Source organism: Amblyomma maculatum, chromosome 7 (genome assembly GCF_055883805.1).
Source record: "Amblyomma maculatum isolate TAMU_Amacu chromosome 7, ASM5588380v1, whole genome shotgun sequence".
In the NCBI taxonomy this organism is placed as follows: domain Eukaryota; kingdom Metazoa; phylum Arthropoda; class Arachnida; order Ixodida; family Ixodidae; genus Amblyomma; species Amblyomma maculatum.
The window spans coordinates 131,957,888-131,966,297 of NC_139350.1; the positions used below are offsets into that span (position 1 = coordinate 131,957,888).

Consider the following 8,410-nt stretch of genomic DNA (forward strand, 5'->3'; position numbering starts at 1 on the left):
AACTTCCTCGCTCTGCTGTAATATCATCTCAAGGGGTCCCCTGACTGGCAGGCAGATGTATGCCAACGAGGGGCTTCTAGAGCATCCTCAAGGTGCAAAGCCTTCATCTACTTCCTTTCAGTACATACCTGTACTCACTTTCTCTAATGCACAAGGCACATTTACACCGAGGCCAGGACTTTTCGATTTTACAAGTTGGGAAACTGCTTTAAAAAGTGACTAGCTTTAGTAAGCATTTTTTGAGTGGTATCGACTGTGGCACCATCTAAATGCAGTGAATAAAAGCTATCTCCTATTGCCGCTATTGGATTTTGAAAATTGTTTCATTTCTTTTCTCTTTTCCCTATTATCTCTATGGCTCTTAAGTGTATTAGTTTTTGCTACTGGCTCCCTTCAACTAATCTTATCTGCCACATGGTTGTGCATTTATAAACCATCTGAAAGTTTGCAACTTAGACATAGTTTACTTTATTGGCCCCAGACATCACCACTAGCCGTAAACACCTGAATTCTGACCACTCAAAATCGGTAGTTTTTGATACATGGGCCCTATGGGAAGTTTCACAACTCGTGCTATTAAACAGTTCTGAATCAGACATCTCAGTTGTGAACGTTCCTCGTGCATTAGGAAAAGTGAGGATAGTGAGTGACAAGCATTGATGAGTGAGAAAAAAATTATATTTTCCTGCACCACCTCCTCTTCTCCACATTCATCTGAGATTCTTCTATGCAGTGCCAAGATAAATTGTGCCCACAAATGAAAATTAAAGACAAAAAATTCTGAAGGAAACTCACAACTCCAAAAATGGCCGAGGCAAAGGCAAGCAGTGGCATGACTGACATGATCGCGAGAGTGAGCTCCCAGCTCTCGAGGAACCCAGTGGCAAAGCCGCTCACAAAGGTGGCAGGTAGTGAATGAAGAGGCCCACTTTGTCTCCAATACAATCGCTAAGGAGCTCCACGTTTCTGAAAAGAAAAAATATATTAATGAATCTTTTGTTGAAAATGGAAAAATTACATAAGAAAGTGGGGGGAGTTCCTATTACAGGAAAGCACTGGACTCTGCCATCTAGGCCCTCAGGTGATAAACAGCCTCAAGATTGCAAGGATTGCTATTAAAATGTTTCGGCACGTGCATCACAACGCATGTACAAGCAGAGTAACACTGCACAGATGAGAAAAGCCATCCGGGCCTTCCAACAATAACGTGCATACCAAAAAAAAAATTATCCAGAATTACCTGACTCAGATGCCAACATCTGTGTAAACAATCTAACGACCTTATCAGCCATCTGCCTTAGCTTACGAACAATCTATCTTAGCCACATCGATGTCCTTCGACCCTCTTTCCTGCCGCATACATAAACACACAAAACATTAGCTGTGGTTTAGCTCTGGTTAAACCTGGATGGAAGCAGAAGCTTCTTTTGCCTAGCTATGCCTGTGGCCGATTTATGGGGGCACTTAATCTCTGCCTTTAAGCATATGACTCGATAGTGCAGGCTAGTCTACCAGCCCACATATAAGGCTCTGCTTTAACCAAGCAGTACTAATATCCCTGCGTGGCCTAGGGGTAGCGTGAATGCCAGGGTCCTGGCAGGCTGGGTCTGATATCACCTTCCCATATGAAAGGAAAGGCCGAGTTGGCAGCTCCCGCCAAACATAATGTCAGGCAACCTTAAGCCAAGTAAGTGCGCGCCATGTCAGGTGCCAGCTACCACTGACCCTACCAACACTGACACTGCTGAAGGCTCAAGCTGACTAGCATAGTCAAGCTTCCACTTCAACAAAAAAACAAATGTACTGGATGAATGTCTTGAATTTATCCTTGGAAGGTGACAGATATATATATAATATACCACTGATTCACAGGAAGGGAATGGCACAGTATCGGTCACACTTGTTTATGTGGACACCTGAACTCCGCGCTGTAAGGGAAGGAAGGAAGGTGGAAACGAAAGTGGAAAGAGCAAAAGGAAAAGCAGTGGAGGGCTCTGGAGTAATTTCGACCCCCAGGAGGTCTTTAACGTGCACTAACATTCCACAGCACAAGGACGCCTCTTCATTTAGCCTCCTCAAGAACAAAAATGACCTTGTGAAGTAAACTATCAATAGGGTTAAAAGTTTGTGCCTAATAAATAGTGTCCAGGTCCATAAAAATTTGATACTTTTGCCTGCTGATGTTTACATGCCCATAGTACCAATCTAACAAAGATTATTAATAGCACTGTAAAGCAAGAAACTTTAACCTGTGGACATAAAAAGCAGTCTGGAAAATGTGAGCTTCTCTCTTATTCTTGTGATGCCTACAACAAAACTTCACAGGAAGTGAACTGTTTCCTTACAGCTGCCTGTGTTGACTTGTTTTCCACGTGAAAGCACAGCAATGAAGTAATATTTTTGAAGGCAAATTAATTGCCTTTTCTTCTACCTCTTTTGCTACAGAATTCCATACAAATAGTTAGATAAATACAGTGTACTATTACATGCAAAACGTTAATTCTGACACCTATGACGTTAGGCGTTCACAGAAAAGTTACAGTTTAGTGTTCACATTTGTTCTTCCTTCAACAGCAGGAATCGCCATAACCATTATGAAAGGTTCTAAAATATCCTTAAGTATTTTCTAGCAGAAATCAGATGCTAAGAAATAAAACAAGCATGAATTATTACTTTCCAGAATACAGACTCCTTCTGCCTACAAGTAGAAACACCTGAACACCACCAGTGTGCATTACACAGAAAAGTGTTAAGTACGGCGGCAGCGAGTTAAGCAGAAGGAAAGCAGCCGCCTTGCACCATGCCTTCATGAGCCCAGAGCCATCAAGCTGAAAGCTATTGAGGACGGCGACAACAAGACACGGCTTGAGGCAGTAATAAAGACGAGCCGAAGAACGCGGTGTTGTCTGGTCAGTCATCGACTGCGGTCAACGAAAGGGCCGTCGGGAACAAGACGGCTCAAGAGGCACTGCACTGACCGGTACCGCCAAAACGGCTGCGCCAGCATTCTCCCTTCTTACTTGTGCAGACATGCGTCGGTGCCTTTGATGCAGGTGTGCACACAGAACATACGCCACCTGCAGACACCGGGGCACTTCTTGTGCCACCATTTGGCACCGCCTCAAATACTTCCTCCACCCCACCAATTCCGAAACCTTTGGAAGGGTGTCATCAGAAGTGAGTGAGTGTGAAAGTGTGCGATACTGAAGTGATAAAAAAACTCCCTAGACTATGGGCCCGCTCTTCACCTAGGGACACTATGAAAGAAAAACTATAAAACTGTGAGGGTGCCGGTGCATTGATGTTTTCGGTTCTAGTTCTAATTCTTGGTTCCTGATGAACCCTTCAAAAATTTTAATAAACAAAGTGTTCTTCGTCCTTCAACTCCGTACTTCTTCACTCAGCAGCACTTCTTTCCTGGGTGGAGCGGGCATCAATGCGGCCGAGGATCCGTCGAGCGGCACCCGAGTCCCACCTCTAACAATAGGAAACTTAAGGCACTGAGAGCAGTTATCAGAAAAGCAAGCATAAGAAGGGAGCCAAAAGAGGAAAGCATAGGTATGTTTTTTTGTTTACCGTTACAGTTGAACCTCGTTATAACGAAGTAGTACGGGGTGCAAAAATTTGTTCATTATATCCAATATTTGTTTTAAAAGTGCACATCCAAATTTCTGCAAAAAGAGTATACTAATAAAAGGAAACAATATGTGCACTAATATGGATAACACAAAGGTGTGAAAACGCACAATTTTTTAATTAAAAGCTAGGTATAAACACGAAATCTCGCCTTTCGTTCCATGTTTGAGAGCAAAAATGAAGGAGCCAACGGACTCAGGGAGTGCAGCATGCACGGGTCATTTGGAGTGGCAGAGGCACAACAGAGGCTCATGATATGATGAGGCAATGTGGATGACATGCCAGTCAGATGTCTGTCAGCCGTTGCATGGCTAGACTCGAGTGGTGGTGGTGAGGGAGCCGGCCATCATAGAGTTTATGCTGGCCATGGCGTGGGGATGTGATCTCGAAGGCTATAATCCGTTGGCGCTAGTTTTTGTTGTAACCTCAAAATGACACGACACGCAAACGTGCAGGCAATTCAAAAATTGTGTTTCTTGGTCTTTTTTCCTGCTCCTTAACGCATTTTTTTGCTGCTTGAATGCAAGAAAGCTGCTTTGTTATAACCGATCTAGTGTCAAATTTTGAATTTTTCATTTTATTATACAGATAGAACTCCCATAGAAATAAAGCATGGACCAACCACACTTTGAGTTTTAGTTTGTTTTATCCAATAATTCCCTATATCTATGTTCATTATAGCGAGGTTTGACTGTATCAAGTATTAGTTAAACATGCAAATAACTGACTAGAAAGTAGAATAAAGAACAACCACATGCTACCAGTGGGATACAAACCCACAACCTCTATGCTGTTCATTCTTATCTGTGCCGTGACGAAGCCCATCAATTTCCCTGCATGCGCATACAGAAAGGCAAGTGTGTAAATAAAAGAGTTTTCTTTACATGTGCCAGCGAATTACAATGCCTCCATTCACTTCTTCGAAGCCTCTGACAGATACCTGCCACCCCTTTCTCTCCAGCTTGCAGCATTTCTGCTTGGATATTTTCAGTCACCAATACCTTTCAGCTCCAAATATTGTGATCAATCAGCCATTACATCTTCCTTGACATGCGCTGCCCCTTGAACAACTCCACCACCACTGAGGCAGACTTGAAATGCACACACACGGCACAGTGAACTTGAAAAGTTGCACGCGTGCAAAGGAAAAACCGCGCAGCATTCTGTCTGTTATGCTCTTCACCCTTTTTATCAAGTTCAGGAAATTGATATTTGCAAAGCCATGCTTTTTGCACCTGTATTTTGCTCCCACCACCTAACAGAGGCTACTTCTGATGCTGGAATAGCATTCACGCATAGTGTTGATGCAGTTTCATAAATATGTTCTGTTCAGGGCAGCATGCGCGTAGCAGGTCTTACGGCACACAGCACTCTGTTCCAATGAAACTCCATTTTAAAGCAGTTTCTAGGAAACCGAGTCAATTGATGTTGATCCCACTGAGCTTACCCATTTATTCCTCGATTCAGCAGTACAGTGCCTGTCGAACCATGATGCACTTTCTCGCAAAAGCGAGTAGAACAACTCTTGCCGCAGTCTGTACAGCTGACCATTCCAAGCAACACCATACCTGTCATCAATGAGCACGAATACTTTCATAATAAAAAATGCCACAAAAAAAGAAAAATTTAAACCAACAAGAAACCTTCTCCAACACTGCATGGCTGAAGATAAAAGTACACATACCAGAAAAGAACAGATACCATATATCAGGTGGAGGTGTGCCATTTTCTGACATCTTTACTGTTCACCAACTAGCCCAACTCCAGATTGTTTACAAAGATAGAAAGAAGCCTTAAGAAATGAGCGGAGCTTAAATCAACTGCACCAAGAACATTAAATGCTTATCTTAAAAGCCCTGACAGCTTTGCTGAGAAAATGAACCTGCACTCTCAGTTATACCTGTGACACCATAATGAAAAGAGGGATAAAAAAAAAGAAATGGGAGCCCCTTGCATGTAATATGCCAATAGGCATATAGTTCCAAATAGTAGATAATTTACGACTACATCTAGCTTACTGCTTTTAGACATAAGTCCAAAACGCCAGAGCACAAGAGAATAGACATTAAACCAATATCTGAGGGCGTGGACTAAAATCCTTGAACAAAGCATAAGGCGAGCAGTCAACCGTCTAAGGGCATATGTAGGTAACAAGAGCAAAAAAAAAAAAGACTAAGAAAAAAAAGATGTGCACATTTGCTTTTCTGCAGCACTGGCTACCAATATTGGCCCCCATCCCATTATAATTTATCTTATTTGGAGGCTACAGTGACACAGAAAATGGGGAGTTTATATAGATTCACATTCTCACATACTAATCTTTCATGACCAACACCTTGGTAATACTGGGCGATTAAAAAAGGCATGTATGCAAAAATCGAGTATGAAAAATTATTCACTTGTAGCATAAAACTAAGTTTTGGTATAAGAATAAATGAAACTTGCGTATGTGTTAAGCAATGATGACATAGGTGAGGAAAAACTTGCGCATCATTTTGTTGCGCTCAAAGATGGTTACGGTGTCAAACATGGTCATTGCCCCACTGTGCTGTATTGCTTCCACAGAGGTCTCGGCAGGTGGCAGAGTGGCAAAGTTGGTGCTGCCACCATCGTAGAAGGCGACAGCTTGCTGCTGGTGTATGAAGGCATTCGTCATGTGACCAGCCTGGCCAGCCGGCAGGAAGGCAGAGATGGCGCAGAGGAACAGCAGGACGATGTCTTGTGCAGTGGCATCACAAAACTGCAACACAAATGCGACAATTTATAGGAGAACACAGGTGAAAGTTCCAAACTGGTTCAATCTCGTTTTTGCAACAGTTTACAGCAGATTGCAGCCTAAATCAGTTGATACATGCTAGCTAGAATAAACTGAGAATTTCTTCACAAACCAGTTAGAACAAACATGTTATCTTTCCCACGGTGACAAAATATGGAAAAGGCACACACATATATCTAGGACGCTACGTGCGTGAGGCTATTTATATAGAGCCATGTAACTATATTCTAAACAATTGCAGTGGCCACATGCGTGCAGGCATTTGTGGACAGTGCTCGGACACTTGCGAGCGAGCGACGTGAACTCATTGCGCTTTTGTATTTTGTAAATATGTAAATACCTCCCCCTGTCTTTTCTTCCTATCGCTCCCCTCGGTACTTCCCTTGGCTACCCTCTCTCTTTCCCATTTTCTTTCCCGTCGGCCGCCGCTCAGGTGCTTCAGTTGTTTAGACAGCAGTTCCCGCCGCCGGCCACACACTGTTCCTTCTTTTTGATTATTTAATAATAAAACCACTACCACCACCACACAGATATCCAAACAGGAGAGCATGCACTCTTTGAGTACAGCTTAGGCAATACTCGTAATAGTGTTAACTAACTTTTGAAACAGTGAGAAGTGAAACAATGGCTCATTTTATGTGAAATCCAAAAGATTGAACTTGACGATAATAAGGGATTTAATCTTGCAGTAGCTGGTGGAAATAATTTTCGGTTCCAAATTCAGCGATAGTGATTACCACTGCCAGCTTGAAAGTTTGGTTTATCAGGTTTAATTTAACATCCCAAAGCGACTAGGCTCTGTAGTGGAAAGCTGCAGAAATTTCGACCACCTGGGGTTCTTCAACGTGCACTGACATTGTACAGCACACGAACGCCTTGCTTTTCGCCACAGTCGAAAAGCGCCCGCCGCGGTCGGGATTAGATCCCGCATCCCTTGGGTACAGCAGTCGAGGGCCTGCACCAATACACCCTACCCGTTTGGAATAATAAATGTGTTGAACAACAACAACGGGGCAAGCTTGAAAAGAGGGAACGACTTCTTAGCTCAGTAATAGCATTTCTTGTAAACAACAACTCTGGCCCAGAACCATCGCGGTAATCGATCGGTACAGCGCGCTATAAAAAGAAAAGAAAAAAAGAAAAAGAAAAGCAGACTGGTGCGACAGTCAAAGCAAGCAGACGCAGGCAAGGATTTTGGGGCCACCCAACGAGTTCTAACCTTGTTTCAGCCAACAACAGGAGATAGAGATTATGCAGATAGGCGCGATCGACAAAACGACGTTATGAAGGCGACAGCCTCCTTCAATTGACTATCACAGCTCGGTCGGCTTGGTGCTAACCAGTGTAATGTTTTAATTTCTAAATGACACTTTTTGGAACCCTGTACTCTCTATAAGAAAAAAGTTGACCTAAGAGAACTAGTGCCGCTTTATTTTATTTAATCGTGCCATATATAATTTAAATCGCGCAGCGAGAACGCTGATGCGAATGCTTGTTATGCAGTCAAAAATTACACGAAATACAAACTAAACAGCCAATGGAACTTACCAGTTTGAAGTCAGAAAACTTCTTCAGACGCGGGCATCTGACAGTACGCAACGCGCCAAAATAAAAACCACGAGGACCGCCACCTGTTGCTTGGCTCGTTTGTGCATGTTCTGTGCAGTGAGTGGCGTCCTTCGTTGCTATGCGACGTTACTCTGGCACGAAGAATACTTAAAAATAATATTGCTGAAAGATAAGCAATATGCTGTAAATTAAATATATTATACAAAATATATAAACTTGCAGTTGTTATCAACGTTACTAGTAACGTTGGCTGATATCTTAAAATCATCTTCTTATAACTACGGTGGAACTCACAACATCCGGTAGCTCCGCTCTCTCAACTAGGGGACTAGAGTCCCTAGAAATCATGGAGGAAGAAATATTGCTAGAAATATGCTAGAAATATTGTCTCTCGTCCGCATAGAGTTAATACAAAGACTCTAGAGGGAA

At 42.8% G+C, this 8,410-nt stretch overlaps 1 long non-coding RNA gene across 1 annotated transcript; it reads right to left on the reverse strand.

Annotated features, from left to right (window-relative positions):
- Positions 1-5,086: 5,086 nt before the first annotated feature.
- LOC146184754 (uncharacterized) lies at positions 5,087-8,084 on the reverse strand. The gene is made up of 3 exons (XR_014708916.1): positions 7,961-8,084; positions 6,155-6,376; positions 5,087-5,204 (listed from the first exon to the last, which is right to left on the reverse strand). It is a non-coding gene; the product is annotated as an uncharacterized LOC146184754 (long non-coding RNA).
- Positions 8,085-8,410: the final 326 nt, after the last annotated feature.